Genomic DNA, 19,879 nt, shown 5'->3' with positions numbered 1-19,879 from the left:
CCCCAAGACACCATCCCGCCTCGACTTGCTTCCACCAAATGCTTGATTGAAAGAGTACATCTGTCACATCACTAATCAAGTATAATGAAGCATTCATATTCATTAGAATGTGAACATGTGGACAATGATGCATCAACAAAGCATCCTAAACCTCCATCCAGTCTTACAAAGCGTGGTGCTGAAATAGGTGGAATAAGTTAATTGCATTTGAAACACCGGCTTGTCGCACACTTCTGACTTGTTGATTTGCTCGTCTCAAACAATGGCAGACATAAATACCTCTCTGTTCTATGTACTTGACGGAATTTGCAGCAGACCAGAAAGAATAAGCTTAAATTGCAAATAATCCTTAATTAAAGGAAGGACATTGTTCCATTCTTAGTTCATCAACTAGAAGTACCATTCACAGCATCACATGGTTTCTTAAAAGATCTCATGATTTTCCTCGCCACTACTCTAATCAGGCATTCTTTTGATGTATTGGTCACTCTTTGTGTGAAGGACTTTCTGACATCAGTTCCAAGTTTCCCTTTTGTTAGATTTGAGCCGACATAAATGATTTAGTCAGATATGGTGTTCTAGATCTACCTATTGAATACAGCTATCTTAAATACCTCATAAACCAACTGAGGGTTTTTTAAACTGAAAATTCTCTTTTCAACTTGTGTCAGGTTGTCAGTATTTCACAACAAAAAACAGCCTCGGTTCACTGACGTTGGAGGTTGTCAATATCAAACATTCATACCGTTTGGAAGGCAGGATTGATAACTGCCAGAATTACATAGAATCCACATCACATAAAAGGCCATTCGGCCCAAATGGTCCATGCTGGTACTAATGCTCCACATAAACCTTCTTCAACATATCCTTCTATTCCTTTCTCTCTGATATGTTTATCTAGTTTCTCCTTAAATACTATTGGCTCAACTACTATTTGTGGTAACAAATTCCACATTCTGACATTTTCTGGGGAACACAGTTTCTCCTGAATTCCCTTTAGATTTATTAGTGACTGTTTTATATTTATGGCCCTGAGATGTGTTTTTATAGCCAAGTTGGAATAGGACAGAAACCAATTTGATGTTACTTTTCCCAATCATTTGTTGTATGCAGACTCGAGGCAGTAAACATTTAAATGAGCTACTGATTTACAAGAGTTCAAATCATGGGTGTGTCTTCTTAGTATTTGTTTCCAGAGAAGTTATATATAACAAATGAACTAAAATACAACTAAAAACATTTTCCTTAAAAAGAATTTTCAAGAGCTTGCCTGACTGTTGCCTTTTGTGACGATTTACTTTCTTCAATATGGGTTGCAGCTTTGAATGCAGTGACCTGCTTTATTTGGCAATACCTGTTCTTATACTCATAGAATTGTTAAGGTTTGGAAATAAAATAGGGAATGGGTTGGAGCGATGTATTTAATGTATTTTCTTAAAATAAACTGAGATGCACTTCCAAAATTACAATAGGCTCCAAAACGAACAATAGCAATAAATGCTGTATCAGGTATCAAAAATTAAACAGTTTTGAAGAGAGTATAACCTATAGAAAATAATCTCTGTGCTTTAAGCACTCAGAGCTCATTAATTAACTTCTAAATCACCACTGAGGTTAACCTTGCTGCAATAAAAGTGACAGAATTTTGGGCATATGCACAGAGTAGTTTATGCCAACCCAATGTCCCACCACACATTCAATCCTATTAATTGTCTCCATATGTCATAGGCCTATACTAGGGTTTATTTTTGAGCGGTCTGCTTTTTTCAGTTGTTGGTCAGCTTTTGCTAGTTTTCAGTCATCTCCTTTTGGGTTGGAAAGCCCGATGTTTTCCAGCCTTTCCAGGTTATATTTCTTGAAGGACGTTCCTCACTGACTGCCACCATCCTCCCCTGCCCCCCTCCAACCAACAGGATTATTTAAAGGGATTATCAATTATTTACAGCTTAGTTGCTAGATTATTTCTTCCAGCTATTCTATGCATTTTGGGTGCTTTTCTATACTCATTTAAAGCTTCGATGGTCTGCAGGGAGTAGTTTGTTGAGTGCTGATGTAATTTCTGCTGGCTTAAAGGTTTGTCACAAACCAGTTGTACCCCTCTCCCCCTCCCAATAATTCCTGATACCTTCTGTTGTGCACCAACTTCTCCTGCAAGAAAGAGGGAAGTGTGTTAATGAGTGTTCTGCAATATGTTTCAGTGATGTGGCTGTTATGGTTGAATAGTTGCCAGTGTGCGTAAACTGTGGGCATGAGGCGTGTAACAGTGCTATATGGATGAGGGTGAGGTAAAGTATATGAATGTTAGATATGAGTCCTGATTAATAGTTTGTTGGTAGGTGAGTGATGGAGGTGTAGTGAATTGACCAGTGATGATGCTTGTGGTGCAATCTTTAGTATATGGCATTTTAAGGTGCATTCCTGACCTTGACAACAGGTATGACATCAAGGTCCTTGGGGGCACAATCCTGGCAATGAACTCTGCCACTATCTCTTCCCACTGCCTTCTGAACATATATTTGGTAGGCATCCCCCATCACTCCTCCACAACCCCCAGAGGATACAGGACATCTCTTCTTTCCATCCTTTCCACCAAGACCTCCAGTGCAGTGTCCGAAAACAGTCTCTCCCATCCTTAGTTATTGTTGATTCTTCCACAGCACAATATTCAGAATGATCTCAGCAACACCATTACCCAAATTGACCCCTCATTTAAGCAGGCTAGCTTTAAGCAGTACTCGACACTCACAATATTGGGCCTCCCTGCTGATGGGTGCAGCGAATGAGCAGCACGGGAAGTGCTGCCTGCACATAGTAATCATGGAAATGAGCAGACAGCACAAAGTTGGCATCTGCCTGCATTGCAATTAATGGGTGTGGATTAATCATACAACACAAATCCTGTATCCGTTTTCAGGAGTTATCTGGTTTAACCTCTAGACCTCTTACAATTTTGCCATTTCAGTATCGTTCATGGATTATTTATTTAACCTTTTTAAATTTCTACATGGAGTATTTCAATTGAGTTTATTAAATGTTACCATTCTTCTGCTCACTTATATATTTTGTTCCACTCATTCAGATATCATCTTTGTGGCCTAAGATTCCACAGGCAGGAGAAATGGTCTGTATAATTTCATTGTTTGTCTTCTGCCTGGATATATTCTGAATATATTCTGTTCGGATTGATACAAAATGCTTAGCCACAGCTTCAGCAGTTCGTGTGTGCCTGGTACAAATGTTGAGGTCTGGCTAAAGTGTAGCAATTCTTGCTATGAACTGTTGGTCATATTTGATTCTATAAGTTACACCCAAAGGTAAACTGTGTCTAGATCCATACTCTTGAGGCTGATAGTGTGGATACTTGTTTGTGATGAAGGGATAAGCAAAGACTATTACTGATGTCTATGACTTAGTATAATTGATATAGACTGCTGGTAGTTCCATGGCAAGATCTGACTGAGATTACACATGACACAGTCTCACAGGCATTAAATAAGTTCATAACTAAAATATGAACTGGCAGCAACACTAAGAAAATCAAAATGCTAAAGATGTTTGAGTTGGGTTTTTGCTGTCTGCTGCACTATATTGTATTTGGTATCTGCCCTGGGCAGAAACTCACTGTAAACAAGCTTTCAACTTATATCCTGTATACATAGACTGACCAACTGTGGGAAACCCAACTACTCACTGTGTCAAATGCAAACATACTGTGCTGCTATGTTAAAGATGCATATATTCTGACACACATATAAGCAACTACCGAAGGAGATTTAAATTCATAATTTCTGGTTTTCCCAATTTTGCCTTACATTGACAACAGAAAAGGAATATATTATAGTGAATCAACTGAATAGCAGTGCCTTTGTATTTCTGCCTCATCCTCTTTTTTCACTATCAGTAAAACACTGTAAAACCTGCAGCTTTTCTTGCATATCCCGAGCAATATCCAAATAAACCCCCTGTAAAACTACTGATCCAAATGCTACCAATAAGATAGCAATCAATCACTCTCCCTGTGCTTACATCCCAGGATTCCAGGAAATGGATGAACAAATAAACAACAAAAGATTATACTTATATAGCATCTTTAAAGTAATAAAACCTCCCACGGCGCCTCACAAGAGTATTATCAAGCAAAATTAAACTCCGAGCCACATAGGGAGAGATTAAGACTGATGGCCAAAAGCTTGGTCGAAGAGGTAGGTTTTGAGGAGCATCTTAAAGGAGGAAAGAGAGGTAGAGAAGCGGAGAGGTTTAGGAAAGGAACTCCAGAATTTAGAGCCCAGGCAACTGAAGACACGGCCACTGAAGGTGGAGAAATGAAAAACGGGGATGCTCAATAGGTCAGATTAGATGAGCACACGTATCTCAGAGGGTTGTGGGGCTGGAGCAGATTACAGAGATAGGGAGGGAGTGCAACAACATAGGGATCTGAAAACAAGGATGAAAATTTTAAAACTAAGGTATTGCTTTACTGCATGCGAGCAAAGGCATGACAGGTGAACAAGACTTGATGCGAGTACGGACATGGCAGCAAAGTTTAGGATGACTTCAAGTTTACAGAGGGTAGAATGTGGGAAGTCAGCCACGAGTACATTGAAATAGTCAAGTTTAGAGGTAACAAAGGCATGAATGAGGGTTTCAGCTGCAGATAAACTAAGGCAGGGGCAAAGTCAGGCAACGTTACAGAGGTGGAATTAGGCATTCTTAGTAATGGCACAGAAATGTGGTCGGAAGTTCATCTCAGGGTCAAATATGACATTAAGGTATCATAAGAAACAGAAGAAAGTTTTTTCAAAAAAGAGAAAAGCAAATTAAGCATAAAATAAGTGGGTAATAGAGAAATAGAACAAAGCAAAACAAAGAATAAATTAGATACAGAAAAACAATGAATTCAGTAGAATGAGTTATTCATTTTATTTTATAATTAATCCTGTATGCTTTGCAAGCAATGATTTGGTGTATTATTAATAATCGTTTATTTGGTCATTCTGTGTTGCAGAAAAGTATAGGTGGATTATTTAACCCATGTTTCCAAGGTAACAGTCTCAAGTAAAAGAGGTAAATCAATTGGCAGAGCCTAAAAATCATAGGGAATATAAGGTTAGAGGGTGCATTTATACATTCCCGAAATCTACTGATGGTAGAAAAGCAGCCTCTACTAAATTTAGTTAAATCCTTGAAGTACAGCATATCCAATAGAGAGACAGGGACCAAAAGGGTGAAAGATTTGTAACATTAAATGACATTAAACACAGTAACAAGAGAAAGTGAGATTAGCTATCTTTGGTAGACTCTGTGGAGGCTAAAATAGATAGCTTCCAAAAATGGGCATGGAGATTATGATGTGCAATTATCCTGCACCAGTTTGATGTAATGCAGGCAGCATAGGGTCTTCATGCTGTCTGCTCATGATCAGGCTTTCTGCCTGCAGCCAGCGCTAACCGCACGGTTGAGTGGCTGCACACATCGGCAGGGGGTCCAAAATCATAACTTGCTGTAACTACTTAAATCTAGCCTGCACGGCTCAAAGTCAGCCTGCACCTCTTAAAGGGGATGTGCACTGTGACTCAAGCACATACTGGGAGTCCTTTGTGAGCTGAATTTGACCCAGGAAAGAAGAAGAATGGCTGAGCATAGGAGAGTGGGGGTATTCAAGTTTTTCGACACTGCACTGGAGGTCTTGGTGGAGGAGATAGAAAGAGGGAGAGATGACGTGATTCTGCAGGGAACCAGGAGACTCTCCAGACACATAGTGGAAAGGCAGTGGGAGCAGATAGCTGCAGAGGTCAATGCCAGGAGTGCAGCCACATGGACATGGATGCAGTGCCACAAGATAGTTAATCATCTCTAATAAGTGGTCAAGGTTAGTGAATGCATCTTCAAATGACATATCCCACCAACTGCACGACTAGCCTCAGCCGCTTCTCAAATCTCCACACTCCCATCGCACACCAACCAGCTATCTCTATCAATCACGGCTCATACCTAAAATTTGTCTGCTTCATTTTGCTCTCACACATAGCACAGTTACAAGCCTTGCATCCACAAAGTGTGCACAAACAGCCAATTATTCAACCATGACCCCTCCATCCCACAAGCATATTGCAGCTCCCTCCCTCTTGCAGAAGAAGATGGTGCACAACAGGAGGCAGGAGGAACTAAACAGAGGGGGAGAGGAGATGGTTGGAAGGGTCATTGCTGAGGCTCTGGATAGCAACAAGGTTGGTTCCAGTGAAAATGATAATATCTTCATATTTAATCCTGCTTCTCACAACTTACTTCCCGTCATCCCACAATCCCTTCTGATTTACAAGCTGCAGATAGTATAAGCATGCACCTCTTACCCCCTCCAATCGTCATAACTTTACCCATGTGTCTTTTTCCTTTCAGATATCCAAAACGTGCAACCTGGCCAGGCAAGGGAAACACCAAGAAGAGAGTGATGATGAATACACAACATCACTTGATTTCACATTTGCAATAAGACTCAGATACTGACACTGTACATATCTTGGAGAATAGCACAGAGGTAGGATCTGCATATGTTGAAGCACAAGTGTGCTGCAGGCATTGCAGGAGGCAAGAATAGAGCAGGAACCAGTTTGCCAGACAGCAAGGTCGCACACAGGGTCTGCTGCAGGGATCTCAGAAAGGGACTTTAATGGGTCAGACTACAAAAGGTGGCTGATGATTGTACCCAACAAAATGCTTGGTGCATTGGGAAGCCTGACAGAAAGGTTGTGGTCAATATCAAGGAGCATGGAGGAGTCCAGCACCAACATGACATAGGGCTATGTGCAGAGCTTGGAGCCCATCCTTTCCAGCATGGAAGTGGTGACTAGCTCCATGAAAACACTGGCGACTGCTTCAATGCAGAGTCTGGTGGCCGATGTCTTAGCTTCCATTGCAACACAAACAGCTTCCATCAAATGGTTGAATGCTGCAGTGGAGGATCAGACTGATGTCATGCAAGATCAGCTTGGTACCATGCAAGCTCAGACTGCTGCCATCATGGCTGTTGATACCAGTGCTCAAAAGGGGCTCATGGAGTATCACAGCAGTCCAGCAATCTGTGCTCCAACACATTACTAGGATTGCTGAGGTGTCACTCGGGGGATAACGTGACTTGTCAGTGACAGAGGGAAAGTAAGGAGTGTGGGACTGTTGGTGAATGGGGAATTGAGGTTGTGGTTATTGGAATCGCATTTGAATTAGCTCTTCACGCAGAAAGGGCTCTCTATGTTGCAATCGTCTTTTCCCTCCTTTAACACTCATCCTGCTTCTCCTTGTGCTCCTGCTTTACATCTTCTCGCCTGATAGGTGGTGGCAAGGACTGCTCCCTCATGATGTCAAGTCTATGCAGCATGCAGCAGACCACCACAAAACTTGAAACCTGCTCTGCTGAGTACTGCAGGGCTCCTACAGAGTGGTCCAGGCAGTGAAATCATTGGTTCACATGTCAGTGATCTGCTCTATTACATTTCTTGTAGTAGCATGGCTCTCATTATCTGCATGCTATGCAGGTGTGTATGAGTTGCAAACCAGTGTCACAATGCATGTCATCAGCGTATAGACCATATCGCTAAGTAACCACCCTTTGGTTTATCATGGTGGCCAGAATGCAGCTGGCACAGGGGACTGCTGCAAATAAGGGTATAATGAGACAAAAACAAGAAATGCTGGAATCACTCAGCAGGTCTGGCAGCATCTGTGGAAAGAGAAGCAGAGTTAACGTTGCGCGTCAGTGACCCTTCTTCGGAGCTCTTCGGAACATTATACGGAGGGTATAATGAGTACTGCCAGGATATCACACATATATGGTGTGCTGTCAGTGGATGCACAACAGTTGCATGTTAAGAGAGTGGAATTCTTTTTGGTTCTGGTACATGGCAGAGTTGACCTGCAGTATCCACAAAGCAATGTGCATGTAGTCAATAGCGCCCTGCAGCATGGGGAAGCCTGCAAACCTTGCAAATTCTTGGGTTCGCTCGGCCTGCATCTCTCTGGCAGGAGAGAATGAAATGAAGTTACATGCCTTTGAATAGAGAGCTGAGGTAACCTTCCTTGCACAACAGTGGATGCCAAACTACGAGATGTTGCTGATATCTCCAGGTCAGCCTGGAAGGAACCGGGCACATAAATGCTCATAGCCATCGTCACCTTCGCAGCAACTGGAATTGTGGTCCTTATCCTGCTCTTAGGTTGGAGCTGTGGCTGCAACAGTGGCAGATTTCAGTGACAACCTCCTTCATGAATGCAGGCATCTCAAACATCAGGCATCACTAAGGTTCAGGTAGCAGAATTGTTCTCCATGCACCCTGGCTGGAAATAACCTCCTGCTGAGAGCTCTACTTCCCCTCCTCCTTGTCCCTCATCCAGCTTTGCCTGGCCACTGCGCTTTCTCTCATTCATGCTCGATTCAAAGAGGAAGGCCTACTAGTTCACCCATGTCTAGAAGCAAATGGTGAGCGCAGATGCCTAGAAGTCAGTAAAATGCACTTCAGCTTCTGCCGCATCACGCCCTGTGAGCTTTTGAAACTTGAAGCAACTATGGAAAGCACCAAAAAGGTGTAGAATCAACCTGCCAGGAGAAATCAACCAGCAACTAACCTGTAAGTAGTTGATAATCCCTTTAAGTTGTGCTGATGGTGGGGGGTGGGGCCCTTCGTTCTGCTTAATACATGTTCAGCTGTGTGAGCTTAAGAGAGGGCGGCACAGTGGCGCAGTGGTGAGCACCGCAGCCTCACAGCTCCAGCGACCTAGGTTCAATTCTGGGTATTGTCTGTGTGGAGTTTGCAAGTTCTCCCTGTGTCTGCGTGGGTTTTCGCCGGGTGCTCCGGTTTCCTCCCACCACCAAAGACTTGCAGGTTGATAGGTAAATTGGCCATTATAAATTGCCCCTAGTATAGGTAGGTGGTAGGGGAATATCGGGACAGGTGGGGATGTGGTAGGAATGTAGGATTAGTATAAATGGGTGGTTGATGGTCGGCACAGACTTAGTGGGCCGAAGGGCCTGTATCAGTGCTGTATCTCTAAATAAAAATAAAAAAAATAAAAGGTTGGAGTGTGGAGCTCCAAAATGGCAGTGCTGCCATCAAATCACTGTTGCACGCTGATTGACGTGATGATCTGCCTGCTCTGTATACTTACAGTGTATGGAAACTATTTGCATGCTAATGTCTTTATCAAAAGTGTGCATAAGTCCTGCAAATGTTAATTTGGATCCCTGACAGCACTCGTAGCACTCAAAGAAACAGCCGCTATTGAGCCCAATTTCTTGCTCTGCATCTTTTTTTTCAGGACCATCCTTTTCATTGCTTTGGCGAGCTTTGAGTAACCATTCCTAGGAAAAGCTACATCACAGTGACCTCGTTTCAAGACATTTTTGCAATTATTTGCCTCAAGGTAATGTGGGGAATGTATGCGCAGTGATGCATAAGGAATCACAACTGTATGGGACAGGGTGAATGGACCAGAAGGTCTTTTCCTGTCCATTGTTTTTTGTATGTTTGCATGCGATATCCTGCATATGATGCTTACTATTTCGCCACTTCAGGTAAGGAATGCCCTGCGCTTGCAGATTCATGTTATTTTTATCCTTGCTCAGCCTGTGTAGGGTAGAATCACAGAGAATGGAGGATACACCTAAGGAGGGCAATGAAGACCCTGTCATATAGATGGTTTCTCTTTCTTGTTTAGTACTTATCCTTCAGACCTTATTCCAGATTAATCAAATAACATCCAGATGGGAAGAGAGATTCCATTGAAGGAACAGGACGAAATGCCCAAAGACACAAATAATGCATTTTGAATATTCATAAGAACATAAAAGCATAAGAAATAGGGGCAGGAGTAGACCATTCGGCCCCTGGAGCCTACTCCACCATTCAATACGATCATGGCTGATTTTCTGCCTCAACTCCACTTTCCTGCCCAATCCCCAGATCCCTTGATTCCTCAAAAATCTATCAGTCTCAGTCTTGAATATGATCAGTGATGGAGCATTCATAACCCTCTCAGGTAAACAATTCCAAAGATTCACAACTCTCTGAGTGAAGAACTTTCTCCTCATCTCAATCCTAAATGATCGATCTCTTAGCCTGAGGTTGTGCCACCATGTTCTAGATTCCCCAGCCTGTGTCTACCCTTGCAAGCTCCATCAGAATGCTCTATGTTTCAATGAGATTACCTCTCATTCTTCTAAACTCCAGAGAGTATAGGCCCAAATTACTCAGCCTCTGATCATAGGACAACACTATCAGGAACCAATCTATTGAACCTTCAGTGCACCACCTCCAAGGCAAGTTAATCCTTCCTTAGATATGAAGCCAAAGGCCACAATTTTCCTGGCCCTTTGGCGATGGGCTGGGAGGCAGGAAGGCTGGTAAAATGGCACAGGAAGGTATAGGGGGTTGCCAACATCTTCCCACCGCCATTTTTTTTGCCAACATTAGGAAAGTTGGCAGGTTGGCTGCACAGCAGGTCAACTGCGCCAATTAAGTGGCCAATTAAGGGCCACTTCCCACCTCTGCGGGCATTTTGCCTATGCTGGGGGAGGTCTACCACCACATGGGGAGACTACCTCCTAGTGGGTTCCGCAGTGAGTCTCTCCTTTACGGGCATTTCATGGTTTCCCCCAGTGGCAATGGTCACTCTCACAGCAATGGTGCCACTGGCTGTCAGTGAGCCCCTCCTCCCCGATCACCATGGCCTACCTGCCTGGCCCGAGCGTCTCCAACCCCACTTACTTTTACTCAAAAGCACTTGGCCATTGAGGCGCCCTTTGCCTGGTGTTACAGCCTCAGCTATGGCTATCGCTAATGGTGCTGCTGCTAAGGCTGCTGAGCTGCCAGCCCTCTAATTGGGTCGGCAGCTCTTGGGGCAAGCCGCCATCCTTAACTGAATGGCGACCCTGGTGGCGGCCACTTAATTGGCCGCTGCCGGTAATATGCCTCCCAGGGTCCTACCTCCGGCCGAAGCAGGGTTGCCTCCCACTTTCAACTCTGGCGGCCAGACTGCCTCCACATTATAAAAACAAGAAATGCTGGAAATACTCAGCAGGTCTGGCAGCATCTGTGGAGAGAGAAGCAGAGTTAACGTTTCACGTCTGTGACCCTTCTTCAGAACTCTGAAAAAACTCTGAAGAAGGGTCACTGACCTGAAACGTTAACTCTGCTTCTCTCACCACGGATGCTGCCAGACCTGCTGAGTATTTCCAGCATTTCTTGTTTTTATTTCAGATTTCCAGCATCCACAGTATTTTGCTTTTATTTCAGTGCTTCCACAATATTCAGCCCCAAAACTGCACACAATACTCCAGGTGTGATCTCACCAAAGCTCTAGGCAATTGTCGCAAGACTTCCTTATTCTTGCACTCCAACCACCTTCCAATAAAGGTAAATGTGCAATTTGCCTTTCTAATTGCTTGCTGTCCCTGCATGTTTATTTTATGTGTTCCTTGTACATGTACATCCAAGTCTCTCTGAACTGGGCTTGGCAATGATGAAGGAGGAAGGGCGTATTTACATTTGAACCGAGCAATTCAAAGTCATTCTGTAATGAGCTTTGAAAACATGGAAGCCTGCAATTCACAAAATGAAGTATTGTTTTGGACAATACACAACATATCCTTAGCTCAATTACTTTGGCAGCATTGTAGTCTCTATGTACATGTTTATTATTGTGAACAATTCCCATGGATAATTTTCTCATGTTTCAAAGTATCATTGAGACCAATCAGCTCAGACTTGGACAGAAACTTGAGCATATGGCTGACCTGACCAATATAAGTGGAGACTTTGCATTTGTAAGTGACTGTTTCCCAGTATTCCTTAAGTACATGTCATGTTAACAGTCAAAATTAAATAGATCACTGCAATGAAATAATGTAAGTGAAAATAGCATAGCTATTTAAATAAAATGTTTAAATGTATTTAGTTTAAATCATAATTTATAATATGTATAAGTTTAAGAAAGTTTTCACATTTTAAATTGTGAATTATATAGGGTTCCATTGCATGATTAATGATGGGTTGCATCATTATATTGCCAAAATATGTAATAGTTTTATTGAGAATTACAATTTAAAAAAATGGAAAAACGTTTTTGTCCACGGGATAGAAATCAAATCCAAACTGGTCTTTGAATTGTGCACCCAGGACATCAGGCCCAAATGATTATCGAGCATTCCTATTTCAAAGTTCTCCCTGTGTCTGCGTGGGTTTTCTCCGGGTGCTCCGGTTTCCTCCCACAAGCCAAAAGACTTGCAGGTTGGTAGGTAAATTGGCCATTAAAAATTGTCACTAGTATAGGTAGGTGGTAGGGAAATATAGGGACAGGTGGGGATGTTTGGTAGGAATATGGGATTAGTGTAGGATTAGTATAAATGGGTGGTTGATGGTCTGCACAGACTCGGTGGGCCGAAGGGCCTGTTTCAGTGCTGTATCTCTAATCTCTAATCTAAAAGTAAAATCCATTAATATAAGCTGGCCATTATTTGCAGTGAAACTAGTTGACTGAACACAAATTGAACTATTCACCCCACACTTTTGCAGTAACATGTTATTCGATAATGTAATGATGCGATGAACTCTTTCAATTAGCTATTTTAAAATATATTGCAAGAGAGTAATAGGAAGGCCAGAAAACAGAACTGTTGCATTATATATTCCACTCATTGACCCAGATTTTGTGCTGAGCAGCAAAGGTCAGACAATCACTGTTCATTACTCTTACAACTGCCCACAAACATTTTGTGGGCTTTGTATCAGCAATTTAAGGTAATTAGTTATCCTTTTCAACATGATGCTCTCAACAGGGAATTTGTGGCGTGGGTGAGCAGAGCAAGCAACATGATGTCTCTTCTACCAATCAGATGTAAGAATCCTCTGAGACTGCCTGTGTGGAGTTTGCAAGTTCTCCCTGTGTCTGCGTGGGTTTCCTCCGGGTGCTCCGGTTCCTCCCACATGCCAACTGCTATGTCTTTTTGACTCGCCACTCTTTAGCCCCGCCTTTATGGCTGTCCGCCAGCTCTGGCGATCACTGGCAACTGACTCCCATGACTTGTGATCAATGTCACAGGACTTAATGTCACATTTGCAGACATCTTTAAAGCGGAGACATGGACGGCCGATGGGTTTGATACCAGTGGCGAGCTCGCTGTACAATGTGTCTTTGGGGATCCTGCCATCATCCATGCGGCTCACATGGCCAAGCCATCTCAAGCGCCGCTGACTCAGTAGTGTGTATAAGCTGGGGATGTTGGCCGCCTCGAGGACTTCTGTGTTGGAGATACGGTCCTGCCACCTGATGCCAAGTATTCTCCGGAGGCAGCAAAGATGGAAAATTGAGACGTCGCTCTTGGCTGACATACGTTGTCCAGGCCTCGCTGCCATAGAGCAAGGTACTGAGGACACAGGCTTGATACACTCGGACTTTTGTGTTCCGTGTCAGTGCGCCATTTTCCCACACTCTCTTGGCCAGTCTGGACATAGCAGTGGAAGCCTTTCCCATGCGCTTGTTGATTTCTGCATCTAGAGACAGGTTACTGGTGATAGTTGAGCCTAGGTAGGTGAACTCTTGAACCACTTCCAGAGCGTGGTCGCCAATATTGATGGATGGAGCATTTCTGACGTCCTGCCCCATGATGTTCGTTTTCTTGAGGCTAATGGTTAGGCCAAATTCATTGCAGGCAGCTGCAAACCTGTCGATGAGACTCTGCAGGCACTCTTCAGTGTGAGATGTTAAAGCAGCATCGTCAACAAAGAGGAGTTCCCTGATGAGGACTTTCCGTACTTTGGACTTCGCTCTTAGACGGGCAAGGTTGAACAACCTGCCCCCTGATCTTGTGTGGAGGAAAATTCCTTCTTCCGAGGACTTGAACGCATGTGAAAGCAGTAGGGAGAAGAAAATCCCAAAAAGTGTGGGTGCGAGAACACAGCCCTGTTTCACGCCACTCAGGATAGGAAAGGGGTCTGATGAGGAGTCACCATGTTGAATTGTGCCTTTCATATTGTCATGGAATGAGGTGATGATACTTAGTAGCTTTGGTGGGCATTTGGTGGGATTTCTGCATTTAACTGCATGGACTGGATTTTGTAGTCCCACCACCAGGAGCAGTGGCAGGTGCAGATCATGGCAGTCATCCCTTACGGGACCCGCACTGCCATGCTGCCACAATTACATGACAGGCGGCCACATTCCATATTGACGGTGGCCGCCCGCCCCAATCACGTGGTGGGGACAGCCTTGGCAACGCTGTTCATGGTGTCACCAGGAGCAGGTGCTGGCGCCATTTTTAAAAGGCTACCAGCCCTGCAGATAGCACAACATAATGCAGAGTTTACCCCTTCCCCCTCCATACTCAACATAGTGCAGAGTTCACCCCTTCTGCCCCCCCATACCCATCAGAGTGCAGAGTTTATCCCTTCTGCCCCCCATACCAATGGAGTGCAGAGTTCACCCCTTTTACTCCCATACCCATCAGAGTGCGGAGTTCACCCCTTCCTCCCCCCCCCATCAGAGTGCAAAGTTCATCCCTTCCCCAAACCCCATGTGCATCAGACTGCAGAGTTCACTGCTTCCCCCCATACCCATCTGAGTGAAGAATTCACCCCTTCACCCCCATACCCATCAGAGTGCAGAGTTCACCCCATCCCCACCTCGGTGGTGCCAGTTTTCCCTGCACGGGAAAGTGAAGGCGTGTGAGTGCCACACATTGCGCTGAAGATCAGGAACTGAAGGTAAGATCGCTGCGGTTTGCATTTTAATTCATGCAAATGTATAATTTAAGTATGCTAACTCGGGCCCTGTCGCAGACTGGAGGACGGGCCACCACGGACTTCCCTGCTGCCGTGTAGATCGGGCCAGGCAATCCCAGTGTCAGTTCCGTTGCGGCCGCTGTCATTCCAATTCACCAGCACCCCCACCACCACTCCCGGCCACGGAACCCGACGTCGGGCTGAGAACAAAATCCAGCCCCGTATGTGCTGTCATCGGAAGTTGCTGTCTGATTTACTCCATAATAATGGTGAGTGCTAATAGCCTCACCATCATTCCCATTGCAAATTCCAGACTTGTAGCAATTCTTTCTGTATCACTCCCCCATTTTGGTCAAGTCTCAGGCAATTTTTATTTTACCTGATAGTACCACTATTGTTATTAAATTTTAACCAGCTTCTAATTTGAAATAGAAAAATGACTAATCGTATATATTTCATTATTTATCCTATGAATCAGGTATAAATATTCCAAACTCTCCCCATCAATGGTAGAATCAAAATCTTCCAAAAAATTGTGTTTTTTTTATATATTAAGTACACTTTTGTTGTGGTGATATATTTAAAGCAGGGTCTGCATACATGTTTCTTTCATAGAAAATGTGATTGTATTAGAAAGAAAGTCTCTACTGGCACTTCACTTGCTAGCATTGTTGGCCAATGACATGATCAAATTGGAGAGAAGGCCTGGTCTGGCATTTTGCTCACTGGCAATTGTTGGCCAGTGACAAGTAGACAAGTTAATATTCCTGGTTGAGTTCACATTCCGGAAAATACCGTAATACAAATGTGCTAGTGCTTATTAAAATTCCACTTATTTTAGATGGTGTTACAATATGGATCCTACAGTGTTTCATTTTGCAGTCAGGGCTTTTTACTATTGCATAAAAAGATGTACAGTTACTGACAAAACATGATGAGCTGGAAGTTACACTAACAATTCACATGTACACACAAGTCATACAGCATAATTGCAAAGCCAAAGTATTTTTCATTTGAGAAATAACAGGGAAATGAACTGCCACACTCATATTGCCAGACCATGATGGCTGGCTTTAAGTCACCATGACCAATTCTTCACAACAAAATTGCTCAACTTCATTTTATTTTCCCTGCCCACATTTCAGTGGTACATTCAAATCCACAAAAAAGTAGCTGCTGCCAAATGTCAACACAAGAGATGTTGAGCATGTCTGCATGGAGATCCAGTGGTGCTGAGGTTGGTATTCAGCAAAGTGTGTCTTTAGATAAGAATCTGGATGCAAGTGATATTAATACCTTGCAGCTCAGCATTTAGGTGGATGATCAGCAGAATTCAACAGTAACAAATGGAATTTTTAAAACATAACAATGAAGTGAGTATAAACCTGGTTGATGATTAGGACTGTGTGCAGGCATGCTTGCACAAAGCTACTGCGCTTTTAAAATCTTACACTTGGTGTGAGACTCCCTATTTGAGACGTTCTTATACCTCCTGGTTTTAATGCACAGGATAAAGAGAGTGGGCAGTTCAACAGCCTTTTCCCTGAGTTATACTTTCCTCTTTCGCATGATGTGTAACTGTGTAGGAAAATGTGAATATACTTGAAAAAGAAAAAAAATGCAGGGCTATGGAGAAAGAGAGGGGGTGAAGAGCCAGTGGAGGTACAGATGGGCCAAATGGCCTCCTTCTGTGCTGTACGATCCCATAATAATTGCAGTTTTTAAAAAAATGTACTCTGTTGGAGTGAGGATGAGCATGAACAAAATTATATTATGTGTTGTGAGTGGGCATAGTATCTGAGGAGCAGTAATAAAAACAAGAAATGCTGGAAATACTCAGCAGGTCTGGCAGCATCTGTGGAGAGAGAAGCAGAGTTAACATTTCAGGTCAATGACCTTTCTTCAGAACTTTGCCAGTTCTGATGAAGGGTCCCTGAAATGTTAACTCTACTTTTCTCTCCACAGATGCTGCCAGACCTGCTGAGTATTTCCAGCATTTCTTGTTTTTATTTCAGATTTCCAACATCTGCAGTATTTTGCTTTTATTTATTTATTTTTTATTCATTCATGGGATGCAGGCGTCACTGGCCAGGCCAGCATTTATTGCCCATCCCTAATTGCCCTTGAGAAGGTGGTGGTGAGCTGCCTTCTTGAACCGCTGCAGTCCATGTGGGGTAGGTACACCCACAGTGCTGTTAGGAAGGGAGTTCCAGGATTTTGACCCAGTGACAGTGAAGGAACGGCAATATAGTTCCAAGTCAGGATGGTGTGTGACTTGGAGGGGAACTTGCAGGTGGTGGTGTCCCCATGCATTTGCCGTCCTTGTCCTTCTAGTTGGTAGAGGTCGCGGGTTTGGAAGGTGCTGTCTGAGGAGCCTTGGTGCATTGCTGCAGTGCATCTTGTAGATGGCACACACTGCTGCCACTGTGCGGCAGTGGTGGAGGGAGTGAATGTTTGTAGATGGGGTGCCAATCAAGCGGGCTGCTTTGTCCTGGATGGTGTCAAGCTTCTTGAGTGTTGTTGGAGCTGCACCCATCCAGGCAAGTGGAGAGTATTCCATCACACTCCTGACTTGTGCCTTGTAGATGGTGGACAGGCTTTGGGGAGTCAGGAGGTGAGTTACTCGCCTCAGGATTCCGAGCCTCTGACCTGCTCTTGTAGCCACGGTATTTATATGGCTACTCCAGTTCAGGTTCTAGTCAATGGTAGCCCCTAGAATGTTGATAGTGAGGGATTCAGCGATGGTAATGCCGTTGAATGTCAAGGGGAGATGGTTAGATTCTCTCTTGTTGGAGATGGTCATTGCCTGGCACTTGTGTGGCGCGAATGTTACTTGCCACATATCAGCCCAAGCCTGGATCTTGTCCAGGTCTTGCTGCATTTCTACACGGACTGCTTCAGTATCTGAGGAGTCACGAATGGTGCTGAACATTGTGCAATCATCAGCGAACATCTCCACTTCTGACCTTATGATTGAAGGAAGGTCATTGATGAAGCAGCTGAAGATGGTTGGGCCTAGGACACTACCCTGAGAAACTCCTGCTGTGATGTCCTGGAGCTCAGATGATTGACCTCCAACAACCACGACCATCTTCCTTTGCGCTGGGTATGACTCCAGCCAGCGGAGGGTTTTCCCCCTGATTCCCATTGACCTCAGTTTTGCTAGGGCTCCTTGATGCCATACTCGGTCAAATGCTGCCTTGATGTCAAGGGCAGTCACTCTCACCTCACCTCTTGAGTTCAGCTCTTTTGTCCATGTTTGAACCAAGGCTGTAATGAGGTCAGGAGCTGAGTGGCCCTGGCAGAACCCAAACTGAGCGTCACTGAGCAGGTTATTGCTAAGCAAGTGCAGTTTGATGGCACTGTTGATGACACCTTCCATCACCTTACTGTTGATTGAGAGTAGGCTGATGGGGCGGTAATTGGCCGGGTTGGACTTGTCCTGCTTTTTGTGTACAGGAATACCTGGGCAATTTTCCACATTGCAGGGTAGATGCCAGTGTTGTAGCTGTACTGGAACAGCTTGGCTAGGGGCGTGGCAAGTTCTGGAGCACAGATCTTCAGTACTATTGCCGGAATATTGCCAGGGCCCATAGCTTTTGCAGTATCCAGTGCCTTCAGTCATTTCTTGATATCATGTGGAGTGAATCGAATTGGGTTGTAGCTTCACCAGGTTGACACCTCATTTTGAGGTATGCCTGGTGCTGCTCCTGGCATGCCCTCCTGCACTCTTCATTGAACCCAGGGTTGTTCTCCTGGCTTGATAGTAATGGTAGAGTGGGGGATATGCCAGGCCATGAGGTTACACATTGTGGTTGATTACAATTCTGCTGCTGCCGATGGCCCACAGCGCCTCATGGATGCCGAGTTTTGCATTGCTAGATCTGTTCGAAATCTATCCCATTTAGCATGGTGGTAGTGCCACACAACACCATGGACAGTATCCTCAATGTGAAGGCGGGACTTCGTCTCCACAAGGACTGTGCGGTGGTCACTCCTACCAATACTGTCATGGACAGAAGCATCTGCGGCAGGCAGATGGGTGAGGACAAGGTCAAGTATGTTTTTCCCTCGTGTTGGTTCCCCCACCACCTGCCGCAGACCCAGTCTAGCAGCTATGGCCTTTAGGACTCGGCCAGCTCGGTCAGTAGTGGTGCTACCAAGCCATTCTTGGTGATGGACATTGAAGTCCCCCACCCAGAGTACATTTTATGCTCTTGCCACCCTCAGTGCTTCCTCCAAGTGGTGTTCAACATGGAGGAGTACTGAATCATCAGCTGAGGGAGGGCAGTAGGTGGCAATCAGTAGGAGGTTACCTTGCCCATGTTTGACCTGATGCCATGAGACTTCATGGGGTCCTGAGTCGATGTTGAGGCCTCCCAGGGCAACTCTCTCCCTACTGTATACCACTGTGTCACCACCTCTGGTGGGTCTGTCCTGCCAGTGGGACAGGACATACCCAGGGATGGTGATGGCAGTGTCTGGGACATTGTCTGTAAGGTATGATTCCATGAGTATGACTATGTCAGGCTGTTGCTTGACTAGTCTGTGGGACAGCTCTCCCAACTTTGGCACAAGCCCCCAGATGTTAGTAAGGAGGACTTTGCAGGGTCGACAGGGCTGGGTTTGCCCTTGTCGTTTCCGGTGCCTAGGTCGATGCCGGGTGGTCCGTCCGGTTTCATTCCTTTGTATTGACTTTGTAGCGGTTAGGTACAACTGAGTGGCTTGCTAGGCCATTTCAGAGGGCATGTAAGAGTTAACCACATTGCTGTGGGTCTGGAGTCACATGTAGGCCAGACCAGGTAAGGACAGCAGATTTCCTTCCCTAAAGGACATTCGTGAACCAGATGAGTTTTTAAAACAATCAACAATGGTTTCATGACCATCATTAGACTTGCTTTTAATTCCAGATTTATTAATTAAATTCAAATTCCACCTTCTGCTTGGTGGGATTCGAACCCATGTCTCCAGAGAAATACCCTGGGTCTCTGGGTTACTAGTCCAGTGATAATACCTCTTTAGGACACTGTACACTTATCAAAAGAGTTATAAACTTAAGCAATATTAAATAAAATAGTGACTAAAAAAGATCTATTTAAGATGATTTAAGTAGT

The sequence above is a fragment of the Heterodontus francisci genome, chromosome 26 (genome assembly GCF_036365525.1).
Source record: "Heterodontus francisci isolate sHetFra1 chromosome 26, sHetFra1.hap1, whole genome shotgun sequence".
Taxonomy (NCBI): domain Eukaryota; kingdom Metazoa; phylum Chordata; class Chondrichthyes; order Heterodontiformes; family Heterodontidae; genus Heterodontus; species Heterodontus francisci.
This window is presented reverse-complemented; position numbering follows the sequence as displayed.